This window comes from Microcebus murinus, chromosome 4 (assembly GCF_040939455.1).
Source record: "Microcebus murinus isolate Inina chromosome 4, M.murinus_Inina_mat1.0, whole genome shotgun sequence".
In the NCBI taxonomy this organism is placed as follows: domain Eukaryota; kingdom Metazoa; phylum Chordata; class Mammalia; order Primates; family Cheirogaleidae; genus Microcebus; species Microcebus murinus.
The window spans coordinates 64,516,155-64,543,231 of record NC_134107.1 but is presented as its reverse complement, the minus strand read 5'-3'; the positions used below and the strand labels follow the sequence as shown (position 1 = coordinate 64,543,231).

The 27,077-nt window shown below is 40.5% G+C and overlaps 1 protein-coding gene and 1 long non-coding RNA gene across 8 annotated transcripts in view; one reads left to right on the top strand and one right to left on the bottom strand.

Moving 5' to 3' along the window:
* Positions 1-27,077, top strand: part of LOC142870624 (teneurin-4-like) — a 2,325,019-nt gene that overhangs the window by 1,645,116 nt on the left and 652,826 nt on the right. The window lies entirely within an intron of this gene.
* On the bottom strand, positions 8,553-9,127 carry LOC142870623 (uncharacterized). The gene is made up of 3 exons (XR_012918982.1): positions 9,053-9,127; positions 8,794-8,903; positions 8,553-8,638 (listed from the first exon to the last, which is right to left on the bottom strand). It is a non-coding gene; the product is annotated as an uncharacterized LOC142870623 (long non-coding RNA).

Genomic DNA, 27,077 nt, shown 5'->3' with positions numbered 1-27,077 from the left:
GTTAGTATTATTCTCTCAACTTTGTTCTTTCAAGATTTCTTTGGATATCCTTGCATTCCCATGTAAATTTTAGAATCAGCTTGCCAATTTCTACAACAACAACAAAAAGCCTCCTGGGATTTTGATTGAAATCGTGTTGAATCTATAGATCAATTTAAAATAAGTTAATATCTTAAGAAATTGAATATAGTACATCCTCCATTTATTTAGATCTATTTTCATTTCTCTCAATAAGATTTTATAGTTTTCAGTGTAGAGGTTTTCCAAATCTTTTCTTATATTTATTCCAAAGTATGTTATGTTTTATAATACTATTGCAAATGCAATCATTTATATATTTACTGCTAGAATATAAAATTACAAGTGATTTTTATATATTAACATTGTACCCTACTATTTTACCCTACCCATTGTACCCTACTATTTTAAATGGACTTATTAGGTCTAATATATGTATTATAGTTTACTTTAGATTTTCTAAGTAAATGATTATATTACTTGCTAATAGAAACAGTTTTACTTCATTCAATTTATTCCAATCGTACCCCATTAGGTATGATATTTGTTGTTATATGGCTTCTGGTAGAGCCTTTTATTAGGTTATAGAAATTCTTATCCATAGTTTTCTGAGAATATTTATTATCATGAGCAGGTTTTCAGTTTTATAAATTTCTTTTTCTGCATCCATTGATCATATGATTCTCCTATATTATGTTAATGTGGCAGATCACATTAATTGATCTTGAATGTTAAAACAACCTTGTATTATAGAAATAAAACCTACCTAGTCATGATTTATTATCATTTTTCTATTGGTGATTTAATTTGCTAATCTTTTGTTAGGTATTTCTTGGATATATGCTTATAAGGAATATTAGCCTAAATTTTTTAAATGTTTTATCAGGTTTTGGTGTTATGACTATGCTGGTTTCATAAAACAAGTTGGGGAGTTTTTCCTTCACTATTTTCTGAAATAATTTAAGTAACATTGATTTCATCTCTTCCTTTAATGTCTGATAGAATTTTCTTTCTTTCTTTGATATTGGATAAGATTGACCATGAAAACCTTCCAGGCCTTGAGTTTTCTTTATGGGAGGATTTGATAATGATTCAATTGCTTATTAGATATAGGGCTATTCAGATTTTCTGACTTTTCTTGTGTCAGTTTGATAAATAGTATTTTCCAAGAAACTTGTTGCATTCTTAAGTTGTTGAATATGTGGCATAAAGTTATTCATAATATTATTTTAATATACTTTAAATATATATAGGATCTGTAGTAATAATCCCTGTTTCTTACCTGATATTTGTATTTTATGTTTTCTTATTCTTTTCCTTGATCAGTCTAGCTAGAGTTTTACTAAGTTTCTCAGTCTTTTCAAAGAACCAACTTTGGGCTTTATTAATTTTCTTCATTAGTTGTCAATTTTCTATTTGCTTTATTTCTAAACTTATTTTTATTATTTCTTTTTTTCTACTAACTTTACATTTACTTTACTGTTCTCTTTGTGGCTCCTTATGGAACTACCAGAGGACATTGAGTTTTTTAACCTTTCTTCTTACTGAATATAAGCATTGAAAGCAATAATTCCCTTTAAACACTGTTTTAGTTGAATCCTGCAAATTTTGATGTTATGTTTTTATTAGAATTGAGATCAAAATATTTTCTAATTTCCCTTATGATTTCTTCTTTGATCCATGTATTATATAGAAGTATTTTGATTGATTATCAAATATTTGATATATTCCAAGGTATTCAATTTTTATTGACTCCAATTCAGTTACATCGAGGTCAAAGAACATATTCTATGCAAGTTCAATCCTTTTCAATTTAATTTTTTTAAAATTTGTGGCTCAAAACATGTTTTACCCTGATGAACAGATGCACTTGAAAAAAATAGTATTTTGTATTTAGAAGGAAGCGTTCTATAAATATAATTAGGTCAAAATTATTGATAATGTTCAAAACATTTATCTCTTTTACTTTTTTTTTCCTAGCTGCTAAGAGAAGGTTCTTAAAGTCTCCAACTATAAATGGAATTATTTATCTCTTCCTTTAATCCCTTCAATTCTAAATGTCTTCTTGGTGAGTGTCCTTTTATCATTATAAAGATATTTCTTTATCCTTCATAATGCTCTTTGTCTTGAGGTCTGTATCAGGCAGGGTCCAGAAATCACACAGAATTTGAACAGGGCAGATTTAATATAAAGAATTATTAATTAGTTATAGGCGATTCATTACTAAGGGACAAATATTACTCTAACAATACAAGAATGGAGCTATAGAAAGCAATCACTACCTCTGGGGTTGAGAGAGAGTACCCAAGGAAGATGCGTATTTTGGAGAGGGCCCCTAAGCATGAGACTCAGACCTTGCTGGAAATGTGACTTTGACACATTGGATGGCAGCGAAGTTCATGAGGTTACCACAGAGTGGAGCTGGCAAGCAGGAAACAGCACACTAGGGTACTGGTGAAATTCATTAGGAAACTACTTTCTGGGATACCCTGAGACTCCCCCTGGAAAGCCACTCTCTGAGGCACCCACTGAACTCTCTGGGAGACGCCTGCTGGGTGCTGCTGGAACTCACCAGAAAAGTGCTCCTGAGGCCCCCTCAAGAGCCATTGAGTGTCCGCTGGTACACATGAGCTAGGAAGCTGCCCAAAAGGCACCACTGGAAGTCAGTGGCAACTGAGCACCACTGCATGCCCTGCACACACCCTGCTGGCCACCCACGCCCCTGGAGAAAGAAAGGGGAGAAGCACACCAAACCCCAGAAAGAAAAGCCCTTCCCTCCAGCAGTGTCCCTGCAGCACCCTCTACTGGCAAAACGTAACACAGGTGATGAAGGAGAGATATTTCCAGGGTCCACTTTCAGTGCCACAGAGCTGGCCAAAGAAGGATGGATTTGGAGGTGAGAAACAATAAAATTGACACCTGGCAAAAGGAGTAATTTGTTTGATATTAAATCAGCTATTCCAGCTGTTTCTGTGTACTCTTTGTATGGTTATCTTTTTCCACCCACTTAGTTTCAATCAATTACTTCTTTTAGACAGTGCATATAGTTACTTTAGATTTTGCTTTTAAAAAAAAAAATCTACTCTGTCAATATCTAGTTTTCAGTTGAAATGTTTAATCCATTCACATTTATTGTAATTATTAGTATGGTTGGTTTTAGTTCTACCAGTTCACTATTGCATTTGTTTTGTGTTTGTCTCTTCTGTTTTTTATTCTTTCTTCCTTTACTACCTACTTTGGGATTTTTGGAACAACTTTAAAAACTAAATTTTATCTTATCTCTTGGTTATCTTATCTCTTTAGTTATACCTCTTTGCATTATTTTATTTTTCTTTTTAGTGACTGCTCTGGGTATTACAATATACACTTTTCTCTCTCCACATAGAGTTAATAATGTAATATTGTCTTGTCATAAAATACAATAGAAATCTTGTAACCTCATATGTCCATTTACCACACCTGACTTTCCTTTATGTTATAGTTGCCACATTATGATAATAATAGCAGTATAGCTCCATTAAGGCAATATTATAATTTTTGCCTTATTTTAAATAAATTAAGAGAAAGATCTAGTCTATTATATTTAACCACATATTTACAATTTCCAATGCCAGTGCCTTTTATTCCTTCCTAAAGACTGAGGTTTCCATCTGGTATCATTTTTCTTCAGCCTGAAGCATTTCCTTTATTATTTCATGTAGTACAGATCTTCTGACAATAAATTTTCTTAGTTTTTTTTTTATCTTAAAATGTCTTCATTTCACCTTTATTCCTGAAAGAAAATACCATTGGATATTCTTATTCTGAGTAATTTTTCAGCACTTTAAAGGTATTTGCATCATTCTCTGACTCTGTACGAAATCAGCAAGATTTTGAATCGTTATTGCCCTTTATGTAATGTATCATTTCCCTCTGAATGTTCTAAAGGTTTCTCTTTATCTTTGGTTTTGAGCAATTTGAGAATGATTTCCCTAGAAGTGATTTTCTTTGTATCTGTCCTGCTTGGAATTCTCCAAATTCTTGAATCTGTAAATTTACATCTTCCACAAAGTTTGAGAAATTTTAGCCATTTTATCTTTAAATGGTTTTTTTCTGCCTCCTTCTGGATATCCTTTTGTTATCATCCCATAGTTTCTTGAGTCTCCTTTCATTTGTTTCAATTTTTTTTATTCTCTGCTCTTCAGTTTGCATAATATTAATATCTACAGACTCTTTCCTTCATCATCTCCATTCTGCTATTAAATCCACCCAGCGGCCGGGCGTGGTGGCTCACGCTTGTAATCCTAGCACTCTGGGAGGCCGAGGCCGGCGGATTGCTCAAGGTCAGGAGTTCAAAACCAGCCTGAGCGAGACCCTGTCTCTACTATAAAAATAGAAAGAAATTAATTGGCCAACTAATATATATATATATATAATTAGCCGGGCATGGTGGCGCGTGCCTGTAGTCCCAGCTACTCAGGAGGCTGAGGCAGGAGGATTGCTTGAGCCCAGGAGTTTGAGGTTGCTGTGAGCTAGGCTGACGCCACGGCACTCACTCTAGCCTGGGCAAAGCGAGACTCTGTCTCAAAAAAAAAAAAAAAAAAATCCACCCAGCGAATTTTTATTTCACATATTATACTCTTCAGTTTGATCATTTCCATTTGGTTCTGTTTGGTGGTTCTTTGTTGAGATTTTGTGTCTTTTTATTCACCACAAGCTTATTTACCTTTATTTCATTGAGCATAGTTAAAATAACTGCTTTAAAATCCTTGTCTGCTAATCCAACATGGGTAATCTTAGGGTCAATCTCAGTTGATTAAGTTTTCTCTTGCAACTGGGTCACACAATTCCCTACTTCTTGATAATGAAGTAAATTGGGGTTTTATCCTGGACATTGTAAATATTATATTATGGAGCCTCTAGATTCTGTTACCGTCCTGAAGAATATTGATTTTTTGTTTTAGCAGGAAATGAACAGGGTATCAGGGTTCTCTAGTGTAGTGGTCCCCACCTTTTTGGCACCAGTTTCATGGAAGACAGTTGTTCCAAGGTTTGGGGAGGGGAAGGCAGTGGAGCTCAGGCAATGATATGTGCCTCTGTTCCTAATAGCCCATGGACAAGTACCAGGCCATGGCCCGGGGCTTGGGGACCACAGCTCTAGAGAACCTGGAGAACCAATAGGATATTTATGAGATACACACATAGGATATACATACATATAAAAAATATGTATTATTATATGTATTATAACAAAAAAGATTTATTTTAAGGTAGTGGCTTTCACAGTTGTTGGATTGTCAAATCTGAAGTCTATAGGGCAAAGGGCAGGCTGGAAGCTGGAAACTCAGGCAGGATTTGATATTGCATTCTTGAGGCAAAATTCCTTCTTCTCCAGGAAACCTCAGTTTTTGCTCTTAAGGTCTTCAACGGAAGCCCACCCACATTATCAAGAGTGATAGCTTCTACTTAAAATCAACCTGTTGTAGATGTTACCATGTCTACAAAATGCCATCGCGGCAACTCCTACATTAGTGTTTGATTAAACAACCGTATGCCACACGACTAACCATCACATTTGGTCAGACTCACACTGCAACCTTCCACACAGGCAGTGCGTGTGTGTGCGTGTTCTTTAAGCCGTAGATACAAGCTGCTTCAGTCTGCCCCACACATGCAGGGTAAGCCAGAGACTTGGAAAGAGTTTATAAACAGAATTTGACTCTCTCTCTCTTCCAAGATTCCTTCCTCACTTTTCAGTGGCTGTGGTTAGCTTGAACTCTGTTATTTGGTTCTTTAGGCTGGAAAGACTGTGGGTTTTGTATCACAGGTTTACTGACTCTGCATAATACCAGTGTGGCCTGTCCTCAGGTTAAAAGCTGTAAAAATGAAAAACACACTCCATGCTACTCCTTTTCTCTGGACTTTTTATTTCCCTCCAGAATCTGCCTGCTATTTTGGCCATTTTCCAGTAACTTTAGATCATTGTTTTATTTTTGGTTTTGTTTTCAAGTTTAGTCCACAGTTTATAGTTGTTATCATGGAAGGGTTGGGTTTGGACTGGGTTTACTTAGCTTTGCCGAAAACAGAAACCCAGCATATATCATGAGTAACAAATGAGATAGTGAAAGAAAAAGCTTGGCATATCTCTAGCACATGGCGAGTGATCAACCAATGATAGCTATTGCGATTATTAGGATGAGTAGCTAGCAGAGTAGTTGTTCTGGGTAACCATTTGTCTCACAGCCAAACTCTAGGTGGCTCTAGGAGTTCAGGGAGCAAGAAGTCCCGACTCCTCAGTAGATAATCCCTGAGGATCAAGGCAGGGAGTTGGGGTCATAGCCAAGCTTCTCCAGCCCCTTCCAGGAACTAGTGCTAACTGGAAAACTGAGGCAGCCATCTAATGGTAAAGATAAAACTAATATAGAAATTTTTCCAAAAGCAGTAAGAGAAGCCCAGGCTTGGAAGGCACTCAAGGCTAGACCGCAGGCCCCGTACTGTAATGTCAGCTGCATAAGGGCAGGAATTTTGTTTGTGTTATTAATGTCTATATCCCCAGGGTCCAGTCCAGTGCTTGGCACATAGTAGGTACTCCATAAACATTCGTTCAAAGAACGGATGAGAGTTCAGTGAACAAGACTTGTTCAAACGCCTACTTGATAATCAGTTTGAAAATGCTTCTGTGAAGATTTCCTTGGAAAAGGAGAGAGCCGAGCCTGGGGGCAGGACAGATGACCAGAGGCAGAATCTGAAAACACTGAAAAGGGCAGACAAAGCCCTTCTCCACAGAGCTTCCATGCATGGGCTGGCCCAGAGGAGAGAATGATTGCCTCGGCCGGTCCTGGGGCTGGGAGGAACCGAGGCTGCGTGCGCGGCCAGCCGGCGGCCTCTGTTTGACATCCCGTCCCCATCTTGAAGCAGTTTCTGATCATTTGTGGCTTGGCACTACCAGCACACGGCCTTCGCCAGACCCTCACTTTCTTTCATGTCTCACCCCTAACACCCTAAAAAACAATCTTGAGCCTATTGATTCTACTTCTTCATTTTCACTTATGTCATCAAAACGTTCACTTTAAACATATCACTGGCAATCAGAGGAATTGTCAACTGTCGGTCAGGGCGATGAGTCAGCTCCTTCTGCGTTATTTTCCCGACCGCTGCACAGATTTCTCTGTCACTTCCACGTCCCCTCAAGCTGTCCCAGCTACAAAATCTTTGCACTGAGCCAGGAGCAGTAACCATTTTTTTTAAAGCAGTCTAATTTTAAATATATATGTTATATACACACACACACACACATACACACATACATACATACACTCCCTGTAAAAGATTGGGGAAATTCTGATCAATATAGATAAATATATAGAAAATACCACCACCCAGAGATAAGCACAGTCAACATTAATCCTTCCTTTTCATGCTTTTTCTCTGACACTATGTTTTTATGCAGTCGAGATCCCAGTATAGAACACAGTGCACCGCCTACAAAAAGAAATTCCATGTTATTAAATAGCATTCATTTATACAATTATAATACGTATAATCATCCATGCAGTCAAGAAAAGTATTCCTTGAGCACCTGCCATTGGTCACGCAGTGCAGATGTCTAGCAATGAAGACAGCCCTGCCCTCCTGGAGCTTACACTGCAGGGCAGGTGTCACGTGGCAACAAATGACCTTCTGAGCTGTAAGGGCAGTGAGGAGACTGGAGCCGGGTGAGACAGCAGTGTGCTGTCTGAGGGAAAGCCTGTCTGAGGAGGCAACAATGTAGCACAAGGCCTGACTAAAAAGAGGCTCTATAATGCTCCGTGAAATGCAGGAATAATAATTCACATAGCCACACATCTAATATTAAACGGTTAGCCGGCTCACGCTATTTCACTACTACCACCGCGGAGCACTTTGAGGTCAGCAAGCATTCTGAGTGGAGCGCTACTCGAGGCTCTCACTGCTACTCACAGAAACTAACGCTTCCAGAAAGGACTGAGCTAAAGAGAGGAGAAAAGGGAAGAGAGAGAGAAGAGAGGCAGTCAGAGGAACCAAGGGGCAGAAATAAAGAGAAGAGAAAGAAAGGGGGGAGGAGGTGATATGCCTGTGTGTGTGTGTTTGTGTGTGTGCGTGTGTATGTATGTGTGCACACGTGTGTGCATTTGTGCGATGTCATGGTGCCTATGCCCATGAGTAGCACCCAACAAGGGAATTGAAGAGAAGGTATTTACCTGAAAGACCAAAGCTTCAGGAAGAGTTTCTATGTTGTTGGCTAAAATGGGACCAGATGTTAGGCTTCCTTACAATAGCCTAACATTTATTGCCGTTTGATAGATGTTTTCCCTAATACTGCCTCTTGCCCTCCTCCATACCACACTCGTGGCTGCCAATGACTAGCCAGAAGTAATCACTCCCTTCTTTAGTCTCCCATAGAATTTTGTCTGTGTCTATCACGGTTCTTGGTAATTAGAAGGGTTTAAAAATATATATATTTCCTGAATGAATAAACACCTTAAGAAAGACACTTAACATGGTCTACCTTGTATAATAGTTACATGCATGTTTTTCCTGACACGCGGAGATGTCAGATCCTTGAGAAACAATTTTCATCTTCTATGTTTCCAGTCTTTGGTGCAGCACACAAAATTTTGTGCTAAGGGAACCAGGGGAAAATGGAGGTATGGGTAAGACAAAGAGAATTAGAGTCAGAAAACTAAGCTAAACAAAGGTCATTGCAGCAAGGACCAGGAACAGAAAGAAAAGAGAATTGAACGAGAGAGAAGTAGCAGGGGTGCTCGGCGGACAAACCTTGACCCTGAGCTGTCCTCTGGCCCAGCCGCGAAGCAGCCTGTCTGCTGCTGTAGGGTCAGCCATGGGGCGTGGCGCGTCTGAACTGGATTCCTCGAGAGACAGCTTCTCTGTGGAACAAATGATGCCTGTCAAGCACTTCAGAAGTTGTTTCATGCTTTTAGGCCCTCCTTGTAATCAAAACCCCCTCTCAGGTGACCACAACCTCCCTCAGGTCCCGATAGCAGCCAACATCCTCTGTGCATCTGATCAGCTTCACCTGCCGCGTGTGTCCGTACACTCGAGGCAGCGGGCTGTGTTGCATCTCAAGACACATGGCTGCCCAGGGCTGTGTGACCCCACAGCCTCCTGATTCATGGACAGCCAAACCTGTCCTCTGCCCTGTCACAATGCCAGCAACATGCCATAATGTACAGCCTGCACGCCGTATTCAGTGCATGTTGATGGATACCTTAAAACTTCTAGGTAAAAGTATGACCTCCTAGAAAGGGATTCTAGGCATGTGATTTAAAATAGCTGACTTAGATTACACATGAAATGTGTCAATGCATTTTTGGAAGCTATTTCTGCCATTTTCATCTATTTCTCCTTTAGCCTTCTTACTGAAGCCCAGAGAGCAATTGTGTGAACTAGTTTATAGCACAAGAGTCACGTGGAAACTAACCCGGGTTTGAATTAGGGCTCTGCGGTTTCTTTGCTCTGTGATTCTGGTCTAGTTACTTAACCTCTCTGCTCCTTATTTTCCTTATTTTGAAATGAGGAATAATAATGCCCCACCTGTGGTGAGAATGAAATAAGATGATGATTGTAAAACTCCTAACATACCCATAATAGGTACTCAATAAATGGTGGAAATGGTGGTGGTAGTTGATGTTGCTGGTTTTGCTGTTACTTTTATAATTCTTATTTTTTGTGCACTGGAACCAGATAGGCCGTGGCTTTCTCCTTCTATATGTTATAAATGATTTGTTCCTTACTCCAGTCATTAGCCTCCATTATGATCTTATTTATTCCTCAGTATAAACTAAATGGGACTGAGGCCTTGACATTGGGAGAGACAGAAGATCCTTCTGGAAGAGGTGGCCTTTTAGCCAGGCCGTGAAGGAAGGATATGATGATTTCATGGCAGGGCAAAGTGAGAAGAAGAGCTAGGCAGAGGGTGGTTGCTGGGCGTCCCTGCAAAGTCTCCATGCAGAGCAGCCCAGACGTGAGGTTTAGCTATTGACCTCTACCCTGGGAGATCTAGCTGGCTTGTTGAAGACCTTTAATGCCATTGTAAGTATCATGCACTTTAGCACATTATAAAGCTTGTGTTAAAGAACTACAATGGGCTGGTGATGGCAGCAGAGTTCAAGGACTATAAAGTTGGGTCTGAAGTAAGTTGACAACGTTTGTGGGATCCAGGGTGCATTAGTAATATTTCGGGTGGAAGTACCATTAATCACAAGCTACAGCTCTGTGTCTCTACTGTACTTAAGCCTTCTCCTAATGGGACTTAACCTTGGAATCAGCGACTTTTTTATAGTCCAAACCATCTGTGTATTACTCAAGCTATCTCATGTCTGTGTGCACACACACATACACATACACACACACACATTCACAAAATCAGGCCTTAACATCAAGTGCCTTCTTAATGCTTGACTTTTTCTAAACTCTTGTGCCTCCCTTCCAAATGAATGGAAGTGTTGAGTGAAATCCATATATTTGTAAGCTGGATGAATCAAACCATGAGCAAATCAACCAAACATTGCTCTGGATAGTACTTTAATTTCTGCTTATGAAAGCGTAATTCATTTGCCAAATATGTGTTAAGGATAATGCATAGCAACTCACAATTAAAGCCATGTTAGGAGAGTGCCTCTCAAATATTTGTTTTACATTAAATGAACCATGTTTATTTATCTTAAGGTTTTTTTCTTTTCTTTTGTACCAGAACACATGGAAATATTTTTGCCATGCATGGCAAAGCAATAGCAAATCTCTGTGCATCCTTTGTGTTTGTAAATATGATTGTTAATATTTTTACATCCAAATGAAGTTGATAGAAACAAATATAATAAGCCTGAGATTGAGAACCTGAGTGTATACTTGAGCAAAACTCTTACAATTTGTTGAATGATGGTTGGCAGTAAAATTATTAATATAATTATTTTATTTTTAGATAAATTTTACACATGGCATAAAATTTAAAAATCTAATGGAGGTAGAATAAAATAAAAAGTAACTCTCTCTCTCTTTAGCTGCCTTTGAAGACCCACTGCCCAGAGCAAACCATTTTTAGTTGTTTTGTTTTTAGTTCTTTGGTAATTACCATGATAACGCTAAATAATTTCTTTATGCTTTTAATTCATGACTTTTACTTCGTCCACTACAGACTATGTCTGGGGCTCCTTTCATTAAAAGAGGGATTTAGCATACTTGTATTACCTTCCTCCCATCCTCTCACCCTTTTGGAGTTTTTATTGTTGTTACTATTGATGTATTTTCCTGTTCAGTTTTGCTAGTGTTTAACTTTATAACTACAAAGGCTAAACTTAAAACTCTATTTCTTTAACTCTCATCTGAGATAGAATTGATTGGTTTGCCAATCTGTGAGATAAGAAAACTAGTTCCCCTACATGTTGCTTCACCTTTCCTTCCAACCATAATCAGCTCTGCTATTATTTTTTTCTTTTCTCTAAATTTTAATTATATTTATTGAATATTATCAAATTGTTTTTTATTCCTACCATAGTACCTCCTTTTATTCTTTTTCAAATATCTTTTTATTTCAGAATATCACAGAGTACAAATATTTTAGTTATATAAATTGCTTTAGTATGGTTTGAGTCAAAGTTATAAGTGTGTCCATCATCCAGATAGTGTGCTTTGCACTCATTAGGTGCAAATTTACCCATCCCTTCCTTCCCCCTCCTACCTGCTGGATTTCCAATGAATGTAATTTCCATGTGTGCACATAAATGTTGATCAATTAGTTCCAATTTAACGGTGAGTACATGTGGTGTTTGTTTTTCCATTCTTGCCATATTTTGCTTAGAAGAATGGTTTCCAGTTCCATCCAGGTTAATACAGGAGATATTAAGTCACCATTTTTATGGCTGAGTAGTACTCCATGGCATACATATACCATATTTTATTAATCCACTCATGCATTCATAGGCACTTGGGTTGTTTCCACATCTTTGCAATTGTGAATTGTGCTGCTATAAACATTCTAGTACAGGTGTCTTTTTTATAGAATGTTTTTTTTTTCCCTTTGGGTAAATACCCAGTAGTGGGATTGCTAGATCAAATGGTAGGTCTACTTTTAGTTCTTTGAGGTATCTCCATACTACTTTCCATAGATGCTGGACTAGCTTGCAGTCCCATCAGCTGTGTAGGAGTGTTCCTACCTCTCCACATCCACAGCAGCATTTATTGTTTTGGGACGTTTTGATAAAGGCCGTTCTCACTGGAGTTAAGTGATATCTCATTGTGGTTTTGATTTGCATTTCCCTGATGATTAGAGATGAGCATTTTTTCATATGTTTATTGGCCATTAGTCTATCTTCTTTTGAAAAATTTCTGTTCATTTTTTGCCCACTTTTTGATGGAGTTGTTTATTTTTTCTTGCTGATTTGTGTGAGTTCTTTATAGATTCTGGTTATCAGCCCTTTATCACAGCTACGCTATCATTTTTACTTTGTTAAGGTTTTAGGGTTGCCAGTGAATATTCAGGATGCCCAGTTAAATTTCAAGTTCACCTAAACAATAATTTTTAGTATTTCTACACCCTGTATTTTTCCTCGCTAAGTCTGGAAATGCTACAAGGTTTATAACATTTCCATTCTCTTCTAAAACTGAACACACAGTGATTTCTTGTTTTATCTTTAGGCTAGTCTAAAAAAAATGAAAACTATTACATTTCACAATCTTGCTTTCTACTACATAAAAACTTCAGTTCACAACATAGCATCCTAGAAATGTTAAGGCGAAGTATACCTTGCATATTATTTAGTTCATCTATTCTATTTTACCAAAGAAAAATCTCAGATCCAAGGAAGATAAGTTTACACAAGGTCAAAGCAAAAGTTGGAGGTAGAGATTTTACCTCCTTTCCTCTTTCCTATCTTTTCCTTCCTCACCCAAAATCTTCTGATTTTTCTGTCCACATCAGTATTTCAAAGACACAGAATTAGAGTCCAGGAAGGAAGGTGACATTAACAGCTTTCAGGCATTCCTCGTCCTACAATGATGGAAATGTTGTACTTACTGTGATGCACTAAGGCAGAAGGCTTTAGAGCTGGACAGACTGGGGTTCAAATCCCAATTCTGCTCACTGGGACATTGGGCCAGTCCCTAAACTCTCTGAGCCTCAGGTCTGATAAAGCCTGTTTTGCAGTTGCTATGAAAATTAACTGTGTTCACCTGCACATCCCACATGATAAAGCATAGCAGGTGCTCAGGAAATAGGAGCTGAGGGTCTCACAGAGAGGATGAGACAAACCACTAACCGCACATATTTCACATGCATGAGAATGAGAGCAGGCTCAGCACTGACAGTGGAGGTTTCCATTGGGAAAGTTTATAACTTTTTCAGTGCTCCTTTTACCAGAACTTCACCCTATTGCACGCTTCACTGTTTCTGATGTCCTTATGCATTTATTCTATAAAGTATGTGCACTTCAGATTCTACTGGGTGCAGAAATATTTAACACATCTTAGTTTTGCCTTTTAAATTTTTGTTTAAGAAACTCATTGATCTTTAGCTGCTTTCTCTCTCTCCCCTTTGCCCCCCTCCCTCCCTTCCCCATTCCTTTTCTTCTCCCTCTCTCTCCTCCTCCCTCTTCCCCTCTCTCTCCCTCTCTCCCCCTCTCCCGCTCTCCTTCTGTCTCCCTCGCTCCCTCTCCCTCTCTCTCCTCCTCTCCCCCTCTCTCTTTCTGCCCCCTCCCTCCCTCTCTCCCTCTCCCGCTTTCCTCCTCTCCCCCTCTCTCCCTCTCCTTCTCTCTCCTCTCCCCCTCTCTCTTTCTGCCCCCTGCCTCCCTCCCTCTCTCTCCCTCCCTCGCTCCTCTCTCTCTCTCCTGCTCTCCCCAACTTCTTTCTTTGCCTTGTGTCTCTGAGCTGTCAGTCCATCCTCCTACAAACCCATACTGCCCCCAGAGAGATGTGGCTGCATGGAAGCTCCTGCCACTCTTTATAAACCAGCCTTGGGCCCAGTGAGCCCTACAGGAGACTGTCCAGCTCCACAGCCTGCCATTCAAATGGCCCCAAAGTGCCCTTGTGCTTCACCTCCTGCCCTTCCTCCCCCATGCTGTGTTCTAACCACATCCTCATCCTTCTTCGAACATGTCCTCTTCACCTTGGCTCTGCTCAGATGCCACATGTGTCCCCTTCCCTCTCAGTGAGCCTCCCTGAAGAGGCTTAGTACCCTGCAGAAATGGCACATCTCCTGAGGCACTTCCCCACCTGCCCTGGCAGGGTTAGCAGCTCTCTTTTCTATAGCTCTCTGCTCATGCATTCTAATGCTCAGCTTTGCCTTTGAGATATTAGTCATCAAATACATATCAGGATCATTAAAACTGAGAGCCCCAAAACTGGCATCCAGTCCTTCTTCCAAGATGGAGTATCATCAGCTTATTTCAGTTGTGTGTGGTAGATTCCTCTTCCACTCACTGCACACAGATTCCAGTGTATTCCAACAAAGCCCAGTCTTCAGCCTCTGCTGCCACCCCACCTGTCACCATCCGGAGTGAACGGGGCACCCCACCCTGCAGATCCACTACCAATTCTGGTTTCTCTCCTACCAAAGCTTAGTTACCAGGTACAACATACACCTTTTTAAATTTCATTTATCACTTTAAAATTTTAGCTTTTCACACCTTTGCATTGCCTATTAGACTAGGATGTCCTCAGATCAAGGACTGAGTGCAAGTGTTTCGGGTTCTTTTTGTAATCCACTAAATGCCTAACACAGTGACAGGTTCACAGTAGACATTCAGATGTCTAGTTGAGTGAGTAGATGAATGAATATGTAAAGGTCATGGAAGGTCTGACCTAATAACTAATGCATCATAGTGACATACCATGTGAGCCAAAGTCAGCAGTTAAACGTCCCCAAGCCAAAGCAACAAGAACATTGTTTCATGTCATAATAAGTAGAGCATGTCAGAACTATAAAGTAATCTGTCTTTTCTACTAAAAAAAATTTTTTAATAAAGAATTTTCAAAGCTGTCTGTCAGAAAGGTGACCCTCCATATAGGTAATGAGAGAGCAGTGACACTGTTGTCAAGGCATCAGCCCCAGGGAGCTGGGCACCAGGACTGATGGCTCCTGCAAAGTCTCGGTGACCAGCACAGGGTGGTGCCTGACAGGTGGCATCACTCAGCGAACAAAGCAACTGTGGATCGTTGGGCTTGGTGAGGCTCATGTGGGGGGAACTGACAGCAGCACAGCAGGCCTGGCTTGGCCTTGTGAGGCTTGAAGGGTCTCTTGGTTTAGAAATGGGGTGTTGAGGACTGTTCACTGCCAATCATCAAGACAAAGCAGGGAAATTGATAGAGCTCTGATTTTTGGGTGCTTACTGCCTGCCTCATTTCATGTCATCCTTAAAATAATTGCTCTCCCTAGACCAGCATGATTTATCCCATTTCACAGATGAACAGGTTACCCCAAGTAGCAAAGCTGAGCTGCTGTGTTGTCTAAGCATACTGTCGGCGTGTGGATAGTGTACCGGCATTGCAAGCAGGAGGACGGTGTCCTGGACGGGCCTGCTGCTAACCAGCTGCGTGAGCCGGGGTCTCTGAGCCGTTGTTTTTCCAAATGTGAAGTGAAGATCACATCAATAGTTCTTATGAACAGGTCATTTTGAAATTAAATGAGATAATATATGGATGCTTTTTGTAAATGAGAAGATGATGTCATTATTGTCAGGCCAAAAGTTCGGCATCCACATTTGGGAACCTGTAGAATTGAAAGAGATGAGACATGTGTAGGAAAATGCCTGACACATAATGGCTACTATGTGTATTGCCAGGGTTTCTCTGCCTTAGCACTGTCGATATTTGGGGACAGATAATTCTTTATTGCAAAGGGCCAATCTGTGGGTTGTAGGTTGTTTACCCTGACATCTACCCATTAAATGCCAATAGCATCTACTCCTACCCCATTGCCACAGTTGTGATAATGTCTCAGACATCGACAGAGGTCCTGGGGGGTGTGGATAGTTGAGAACTACTGGTCTGAATATTCATTATGTGTCAGATTGTGCTAATAATTTTATGTATCCATTTCAACTTCACAATAATCCCGTGAGTTAGTATTGTGTTAGTAGCACTATCCCCATTTTATAAGTGAAGTGAAATGATGGAAAGTATAGTGAATATACCCAAATTCATGCAGAAAAGGGGTCTCTTAGATTCTAAAGCCCACGACATTCATTCTGCCCCTACTGTAACAGGAGGAACGTTGAGCTTGGGTGGCTTTGGGTTCGCTGTGATGAGAGAGTTGCCAAGTGTTAAAACTGGTCAGGCCCCTCAGGGCAGGTAAATTTTTCTACCAGATAACAATAGGACTTATTCTGACTCCTACTTCTTCCATTCTCAGTCTTTAGCTCATTATGATGTTGATATTTTTTAGCATTGACCTTTAAAGATGTCATCTTCTTTTGTACCCCAGAAATTATGGCGTTTCATAATCAGCAGACTCTATCCAAATCCTCCCTTGTTTACAAGGCCCATGTATTTGCCTACAGAGCTGGCTCTTGACTACATAAAAATCTTAACTTTTTTGGCAACTAGGACTTTTCTGTTTTATGCACTGCTGTCATTCTGTTAATGAAATGAACGCTGTGAACACGGAGATGCTGCCTTCCAGACAGTGGTGGTGGCCCCTTCCTCATCTGTAATGAGTATAGCAGTATGGTAGTTACAAGACCTGCTGTAGCACCTGCAGAAAGTAGAACTAGGTCCTGTTACCTTAATACAATGGAGTCAAGGCCAACACATTTTAAACCTGGCCAAAAAGTCAACTCTGCCCTCAGTTGGCCAACTGTAGTCTGAAACCTGCCAACTGTGTGCTCAGTTGTGCCAGAGAAGAGCCAAATTAAAGATCATGTGCAGAGTGAAAGGTCTATGTACCACATATTATGTTCAAAAGAAGAAATAAAATCGTGAGTTTTAATGACTTTTAGCTGCTAAGAGAATGTCCTTGTCCTACAAGGTTTTGATTGACGTCCTCATGCTTCAGATTTCATGCCCATTTTCAAGGACACACGAGTAAAGTAGGGAATGCCGTTCTCCCGAGTGGCCTCCCACCACATTCGGCTTCAGACTTCACATTTTCGCATCTCATACTCCCTTGGCCTCCTCAGTCTCTCTCCCTCTCCGTCTTCCCCTCTCTCTCCTCTCATCTGACCTACCAAGCGATCAGCCGGCAGAGGACATGGGGAAAGACGCTTCTGCTGGCACGGAGAGTGAATGTGTTATGAGATGGCATCTGTCTAGCAGCAGACCCGGAACCTGCCTGCAGGCTACGTGCAGACACCGCATCTGGCAGTCGGAAGAGAGCTCGGTGATGGGAACGGACAAGAATCGTCTGTGTCCTGTAGAGAAGAAGGGGGAGGATGGAAGGCCAGCCAAACGGCTCTACAGGAGAGGAGCACACACTTTAGAAACCCAGACATGGACAGTGCAACTCTACGCTTTGGGGAGCTTCTCTTGTTGTGGAAGAAAAGAACATTCTTGCAATGTGGGCTCCCCGTGCCAGGACCTCTTTCTGTCAATGCCTCTCTGTTAGCCAGCCATGGCCTACTTCTCTTTGTTGGTTGGGGCTGAATTTTAATTGTGTCCTCCACTCCTCCCTCACTACCTCTTTTTGGAGGCTTGCAAAGAGGTTAAACAGATTCACCCCAAAAGCGACTGGTTTTGCTGGAAGGCAAAGTTGCTGACCTGTTGAGATGCCCTCAGGATGGGCCCTTCCTTTTCTTTGCCCAGCCCCCTCCTCTTAGCCCACGCTGTCCTCTTGCTCTAGAGATACCATGTCAGCTTAGCAGTTTCTGTAGACAGAGGGAGGTGGGAACAAATATTGATTCAGGGGATTAGACCCATAAAAGAGTAAAGAGTCCTCTCACTGCCAGCCAAACAGGGCATCGTCTCATGGATCTGCCAGCAGAACAAGGTAAATCTTGTACCCAGTCAAGGGAGACAATGGTCTGGGACTTTGTCATGCCAGAGAGGAAGTCACTTTCTATCCCCGGGTCATCCCTGGCTAAGTGCACTTGAGTAAGTGGTGGCAAGAGGTTGCTGAGTGGCGGGCGGAGCACAGACTGTTCTGCCAGCTGATGCTAATGAACTCATTTCCAGGGATCGCACGGCAGGAGCACATTCCTGAAAAACTTCCCTTCCATTCTGTAAAATTGACTAAGCATCGCCTGGTGCCAGACCCTGTGCTGGGCACATAAGAACAATGATGCCTTTCTCCAGCCCCTAGAGAAGCCCCTACTCTGTGGAGAGCCGGGTATGCCAGGAGGGAGAAAAGAACCAGGGTGTACACATTCATTCATTCAAAAAATATGAAATGAGTGCCTGCTTGAGTCAGACGCTAATGCACCCCGGGGATAGAGTGAACAGCACGGCAACACCTAGAATGTATTCTATGTCTGGCACTGATCTAAGGTTTAAATGATCTCTATAACATTCCTGTTGATTAATTGGTAGAGTTGGAATTTGAACACTGCAGCCTGGTCCAGAGATTAAAGAAGGGAGCGGAGGGAGAGGTAGGATATTAAATAGAGGCCATTCTCAAGACATCAGATTTGAGCTGAGAACCCAAATGACCACAGGGAGGCCACTGCTGACCATGTCCCAGACACTGTGCTGGGTACTTTGCATGTTCCTTATTCCTCACAGCAGCCCTAATGGGCAAGTGATGATGTCCCCATTTTTAAAAAAGAATATGGAAGCTCACGTTTAGGTGAATTGCACCAGCGTGCATGACTCTTCCATGGCAGAGTTGAGATTTGTGCCCAGATAGTTTCAGCTCTAAAGGCTATGCTTTATCCACCAGCCATAAAATGAGAATGCTGCCATAATCATGTCTAGCTCATGGGTGTGGCTATGTCTTAGTTAGGATGGGATGATTGCAAAAGTCGGTCTAATAAAGAAATGCAAAATGAGTTGGCCTGTTTTTAAAGGGGAGGGATATGCAGAAATTCTAGGAAGCAGAAGCAGCACACGTAAAGGTACAGGAACATTAGGGTGTGTCCAGGAAATGGTGCTCTAGTGTGGTTAGAACTATGCACAGGGTGGAATGTTAAGAGGAGAAACTGGAATGGTAGGTTTTGAAGAGTCTAAGGGTCTCAGTTTCTCTTTTGAGTGGCATTCAAAATAAACTACATTGAACACTGAACATTATAATAAAATCTCACTATGTCAGGATCATGGAATGCATTTCAAACATGCATTCATGAAGAACCTCCTACATGTAAGGTTCTAAACTAGGTGCTCTGGTTAAAATAAGTGCCTCTGCTTTCAACTCTTACAGCAAAATTTCTGTAATGTATATGGATCTACCATCTGGACCTCAAACGCATGCCGCCCGTGCAGGACTCAGTCATTGTTCCCTGGCTAAGGATCCTGCCTGAGGGTCACCAGCTTGAGCATCAGTTTTCATTTCAGAGTCTGTGGATCTAGGAGAGAAGATTGGAATGAAAATCCGTATTGACCTCAGAGCAGTCTTTGGAAGTTGCTTTTCTAAAAAAAAAAAAAAAAAAAAATATGATATCAGCATGTTTTATTTTGCTTTGCCTTTTTCTCAGAAAAGGAACAAAATGGAGAAAGTACAAAGAACATTTCCAGTAAATAGCAGACTCTCTGGTTAGATAGTTACTGATCAACCACAATTGCATCGTGTATGCCTGTAAGCAATGGCCAAGTGGCCCAAGAGACTTGTTCTTGGCCGTGTTAAGCCTCAGTTTCCTCATCTATAAATAGGGATAATACCAAAGGCTGCCTCCATGACAATAAATGAAGTAATGTATATAAAGTGTTTGGCATATAAAGTGCATGCAGGAGCAAGTGTGCACCAAATGTTAGAGAATAATTATCGCTAATAATAATTATACTGAGTATTACTTTTAAAGTCTGAAGAACATAAGTTGGAAAGAAAATTTGCTAACTGGGGAATGAAGATTTCCCTCATCAGAGACAAGGGACTCAAACCACATTCCAAGCACATATACACAGTAATCACATTTAATTCTCAAACCACACTGAAAGGTAGAGCTTATTATTTTGGCCCAAAGGTGAAAAACCTGAATTTAGGAAGTTAAAAAGAAACTAAGGGTTGGCTTTGTGTGACACTTGGTTGACACACAAGATATTCATCTGCGCATCTAACAAAATAGTTTTGAGTGCCCGCTGTCTCTCATGTGCCCTGCTGGGCTGTGCTGGGTATAAAATTAAGAACAAAACTGACATATAGAGTATTCTCTGCTGAAACTCAAAACCTAGTGGAGAAAACAAATTGTGATCTGCTTCATAAATAGATAATAACAAGTGGGATTAATTTGGAAAGGAAATGAAAGTTAAGGGAAAGGGAATCCAGGCAAATGAAACAGGATGCTTGAAGCCTACAAAGTAGGAAAGAACTTCGTACTGTCTTGGCAATGATGGAGGGGCAGGTGAGTGAAGCCAGGTGAACAAGAGGTGTGTCATGGGGATGCAAGGAAAGGGAGTAGCCGGATCATACTAGGCATGTCACAAATTCTGTGTTGTGAATTAATAATGTTGCTTGTAGACTTTCTTCACTACCTTTTCGGACACTGCTGGTTGCCAGACTCTAGTTTGAAGACTTAGTGGGTAAGATGCTATATCACTCAGGACTGCATTCCACTCTGGTTAACAGCAAATTGGATTTATTATATCTAAGCAAACCAGATTTTTTTTAAAAAAATCACATACTCGGAAGTTTGGAGATGAATGAGTGTAAGAATTGTCAAGGTCGGAATTTTCGTAAATTTCTTAGCCTTTCCCTCATGCCTGTCATGTGGCTGCTGTAGCTCCCAGCATCACATCTACATTCAAGTCAGGGTTAAGTAAGGATGGCACGTGGTTGTGACAGCGCCACCTGCATCATTTTATCGGGAAAGCAAACGTTCTCTCAGATACATCCACAGAGAGGTTTGCTGCAGCCAGGTACATGCCACGGCCCCAGGAATGTGTCATGTGGCCACACCTACTTGCTAGGGAGCCTAGCAAAATAATTATTTGGCTTTGAAACTTCAATAATATGAGGCAGCAGCAGAGGAAATGGTTAGAAATAGCTTCTGGTTGGTCCATTAAGATGTCAGCCATAAATGCTATAACAATAAAGGAGTTTCCCTTTACTAATAATCAATAATGTTAGCTATATGCCAATGAAAGAAAGTCAATCAGAACAACAGACTAATGAACAAAGACTTGAAGGGGAATGTCACAGAGAAGCAAACACAAATGTCAAACATTTGTAAAATAATTAAGAAATTGCAAATTGATACAATGAGATCTATATAAGCAACACAAATTGGAAATATCTAATATTGCCAATGATGTAAAGAAACAGAGATCTGCTTGCTTACTTGTATTCATACTGATGGTAGAGTACAATTAATTTAGAAAACAATTTTGTACACAAACACACACACACACACACACACACACATGCACACACCCCTAAGACCCAGTCCACTCCTAGTATGTACCCTAGGAAAATTCCTACACATATGCACCAGGAAACAAATATTAGAATTTTCATGGCAGAATTTTTTAAAGTAAGAAAATAAATGAAAACTTGAAACAACTCAATTGTCCATCGACAGAGGAATAAAGTACAGTATGTTCACATGGAATATTATACAGCAATGAAAATTTTAAATACAGCTATATATAATAACAGGTAAATCTTGTATAATTTCAAAAATAATTTCACCAAAAATCTTACAGTAAGAAACCACTACTATAAGATTATGATATATAAGATTTTATTATCATCTTTTATAACTTACAACACCTTACCTACAATCCTTTATGTGTATCTAAATTTTTATATAATAAAAAATTTTAAGGGAAAGCAAGTTATCAAACAGTATGAATGGTACAAAAAATTTTAACTTTTTAAATTATAAAATGCTACATATAGATTAATAAGTTTATTCTTTTGAGCTTTTCTATATTTTCCAGATTCTATAATGGATATATATTATTTTAGTAAGTAGGAAAATATGAAAACTAATACTGAAAATTTTAGAGTTCATTAGTTCTAAGAATTTACAATGCCCATCCAATTGCCACTGAGTTCCATAAATTGGGCTTTGGCATATATTGCTCAAAACTGACAAATTTCTTTTCATCTGTTTAGTAGCTCCTAAAGATTATTGTTCAGTAGTTTGAATTTTCCCCTAACCATGTATCATCTGTTAGAGGAAAAAAGTTTCTAAAACATTTTTGAGTGATGATAATAGATTAAGATCTTTTATCCAAAAGTGAGAGCAAGTAATGTTTTCTCAAAGTTTACAAAAAATTATTGCCTCTACACTCTTTAAATATTTTCACACTCTCATAATACGGGACCTTGTGTTTATGTCCTGGATACTGTCTGTGGGGAAGGAAATAAATTAGAAAACTAAAAAATGTGCTCACTGGCTTTTGCTGGGTATTTCCTACCTAGGTGTTCATTACTATGGTTAGCAAAAACATGCCTGTCTACAGGTGAGACAACCTACCCTGTGCTTACTCAGAGGACATCAGCTTCAAAGTCAAAAGCAAGTCTTGACACTCAGTGATTTCCAATTTTCCCAAAAACAAGAGCTACTTTTAATGTCAGAGTGCTTTGTGGACCCCACCAACCCAGATAATTTTATTATCTCTTGATTAGGAAAAAAACAAATAGATACAACAAATTCAAGACCGCCTTAAGAATCTTGTATTTTATCAATTATAATCACATTTCCATACATGTACAAACACAGCTCAGTTATAAGACACAGATACTAATTTGTGGGGTGGCAAACAGTACTTGGTGCTGCTGTGGATTACCAGACCCTTTGCAATGACACCCTGAGATGGAGAACCATATGAACAAGCTGGACTCCACCCTTCTAGTCCATCCCATTCATTCTGAGGATATGAAGCTCAGAACAAGGAAGTGACTTGCAAGAAAAAGGCAGCTCAGATGGTCAGTGGTGGGGCTGGGATTGAGATTTAGACATTTTAGTTTTAAATCCAGTTTATCCCCCAAATATCACAACACCTGTATAATCATTTCTGGGGGTTCCCTTTCTTCTTCTCAGGTTCATTGAATGCCTTTCTGGGTGATTTATAAAATAAAGTCTTTGCAGGTTAGCAGGAATTGTCTCCAGTTGCCTATGGGGAAACAAAATAGCACTTGGAAAAGATTGTCATCTCCTCCATTCCTTCCTTCAAAACAAATTTACTATGTGCCGAAGATGGGACTGCTTGTGTAACTGAAACTGTCCTGAGGAGCTAGCGGTCTAGAAGGGTAGAAGTGTGAAAATGGTGGCAATATAAAGTGATATGCTACAATCGAAATCTGATCCAAATTCAGTGGGAACCCAGAAGAAGGAACAGAGAATTCCTCCCTGGAACAAGAAAGGCAACTGAGGAAGAGAAAATGGCCAAGTTTCCCTGAGGCATCTTTTCTACAGAGGAAACTATTCTTTCAGCTCTTGCTGCTGAACTTGATTTCCAGACTCTCACCTGTCCTTCCCTGAAGATGCTGCAATTTGTCCACCCCTCTAAAAGGAAAGAGATCTCCTATGCTTTAGCCAAGGTTAGGGGTGCTCTCTCTGATTCTAGACACTACCTTTGATTGGTGCAGAAATGATAAGTGTAATCATCCCTCTGTATCTGGATGGGATTAGTTCCAGGGCCACCACCAGCCTCCACTCACGGATAACCAGCATCTGCAGATGTTTGAGTCCCTGATATAAAATAACATAGTGTTTGCATGTGACCTATGCACTTCCTCCCATACACTTTAAATCAACTCTTGATTACTTATAAATAATACCTAATACAATGTAAACACTATGTAGATGGTTGTTATACTGTATTGTTTAGGGAATAATGACAAGAAAATAGTCTGTACTATTCAGTACAGGCACAACCAACACTTTTTTTTTCAATATTTTTGATCCATAGTTGGTTGAATCCATGAGCGTGGAACCCATGGATGTGCAGGGCTGCCTGTACAACTTAAAAGATGGATTGAAGTTCACGGGATAAAGGTCATTGATTGAAGAGAGGAATACAATGTCACTTTTGTTCCTCCAAAATAACACTGTCTCTCTTCCTGGCATTCCTGAGCTGTGTCTGGCCCCAACTCCTCCTCCAATAAGAACAGGCATAAGGAGGAAGAGAAAGAGGAAAAGGAAAAGGAGGAGGAGGAGGAGAAAGGGGAAAGGGAAAGGAAAGTAGAGATTCTTTTTTTTTTTTTTTTTTTTTTGAGACAGAATCTCACTTTGTTGCCCAGGCTAGAGTGAGTGCCGTGGCGTCAACCTGGCTCACAGCAACCTCAAACTCCTGGGCTCAAGCGATCCTCCTACCTCAGCCTCCCGAGTAGCTGGAACTACAGGCATGTGCCACCATGCCTGGCTAATTATTTTTTTCTATATATCTTTAGTTGGCCAATTAATTTCTTTCTATTTTAGTAAAGACAGGGGTCTCACTCTTGCTCAGGCTGGTTTTGAACTCCTGACCTTGAGCAATCCACCTGCCTTGGCCTCCCAGAGTGCTAGGATTACAGGCGTGAGCTGCCGGGCCTGGCCCTGAAAGTGGGAATTCTTTAAAATGGGATTCAAAGAATCTCCAACAGCTCGTGAGTGCTTTGCTCCATTCGCTTAGCTTGCTAATGAGGGAAGATTGGTGTTCAAATTCCACCTCCATGATTTCTTCAATGTGGTTCCTGAAGCAAGTTAATGAACCTACCTGAGACTTGGTTTCCTCATCTCCAACAAGGGATAACACCACCTCCGTCAGAATGCAGACTGACCCAAGCTAACATGCACAGCACCTGGTATAGACCCTCGGCTCGAGTCTGTCTCCCTTCATCCTTCCTTTGCAAACTCCTAGGAAGAGGTTCCAGCTACTCCTATGGTATCTTGGATCTGGTTGGGGGCTCGATTTTAAACCACAAAGCCTGAGCCTCTGATCCTCCTCACCCCTTTTGGAGGGTTTACAAGCAGGTTAACTATTTGGAGTTCTCAAACATTTGAAGGAAAAGATCAGAACACCCACCATAAAATGAAGTAATAAAAACGACTTAATAAAATAAATGTTAATTGTGTCCTTATGGGAATTAGTCCTTTGAAACAACAGACTTTTGGAATCCCAAGATTTCACTGAGACAAAAAGACAACTGATTTCTGCAGGGTTTGTTAATTTGTATGCCTTCCCCTACACGTCTACCATCTTTCTGTGATGCTCCTGACACCCTGAGCGGGTGAGGCAATGAGGCACTTGGTTAAGCCAGGGCAGACTAACGCTGATGTTGCTCCACACTGGTTTTTCCGCTCCTCGCCCGGAATGTTTCCATTTGTAGAGTCCCTCCACAAAGCTCCAGTTGCTACAGCCCTTTGATTCTTCCATGGGATATTCAGCATTAACACATGTTTGAAACCTGCTGGGAGCGTAAGCCCTGCTTAATAGAAATAAAGGTGTGATTAAGGAGATAATCTGGTAACTGTCAGTCACATTTTGCAAAGTTATTATCCAGTTGCAAATCTCTGAGTATTAGAGGCTCCCCTTTTTTTTTCCAGGGAACGTTCATTGCCCATAGCCCCAAGTGAAAGAATTTTATTTTTCCATTTTAATTAGTGGTGTGTGTGTCTGTCGTTCCAACACCTTCATTTCTACCTCTTCCCACCCCATAGTTACCTCTCTCCCTGTACACGCTATGCACACACTCTATGTGGATATAAATTTAAACATTTAAAATTGGAAACATATTAAGAAAGAAGCAAAGCCCCTCCAAAACAAGCTCTAGGCCAAACTGCAAATTTGTGTTGATGGCATGCAGTTATTCAATTAAAGATCAGATGGAAACCGGGCAGCCAATTTACCATTCGAATTGATGGATGGGATAAGGGACCGCTGGACCATTGTGGAAATGCAAATGATTGTTAACTCCAAACACTCAGGGAAAGTGAGATTGATTATGAAGCTGCTGATTCCTCCCATTACTCAAATGGGTAAATAGATGATAGATATGGTGGGATGAGGGGCAGACGGTGTCTGCGTGGAAATGTTGCAAGAGCTGCTCTTTCCTTGTCGCTGAGGAATTTAGCAAACAAGTCTCTCCTGTTCTAATAAAGCAGGCTGAACATAGGTGCGGGCTCTCCTACTATGTTTTGTCTTTTGTTGTTGTTGATGATGATGCAGATGACGGGGATGGGGTGGGCATGGCAACAGAGGGGAAGGGGAGCTCTACATTCCTCAATGATGAAATTTCCAGAGCTATGATTGCTCTCTCAACTCAGAGATTCCTTCCTTCCTCTTCCCCTACATATCCCCCCATACTTGTATGTGCACACACAAAGTCATCTCTAGTACAACTTAAAAGTTGATGGTCACAATTCGCATTCCCCACATTTGTTCTCCCGTGAGCTATCTGTAGGTCTCTCTGAAAACACAAAGCACGTTCCCCCCAAACCTCTGCTCCAATGGCTCGTGTACTTTGGTGTCATAAAAAGACAAATATTTAGGTGTTAAGCAGATCTACATTTGTATTCTCGCTCTACTATCTACTTTTTGGATAAGTTATCAAACTCTCTGAGCCTCAGTTTTCATATTCGTAAAATAGGACTTTATACAATTATTTATTCAACAACCGTTATGCACAAAGCATTGCTCTAGATGCTGGAGATACATTAGTGATAAGAACTTACAAAAAGTCATGCCTTCATAATAATAAAATTTGCAATGATATATTTAAGTGCCCGGCACAATTCCTAAGCAAGTAGACATCAGTGAACACAACCTCACCGCCCCAGAACAATCCAAAGATGACATGAGATCGTGACTTTACCGTCCCTGGCGTGTCCGAGCATGAAGTACACACATAGCTGAGACATCTGTGCAGGAAGCACTGTTTGGAGGGTTGTACCAGGTACCCAGCCAGGCTCTGTGCACGTATGGGTGTGGCTCTGTGCAGCCTCAGGCTCACCTGCTTAGGAACGGATGCGGAGGCAGGCTGAGAAAGCATCCGGGAATTTTTGTGTGGCAGGACTTACCTGCAAGGCTGAGGTGCT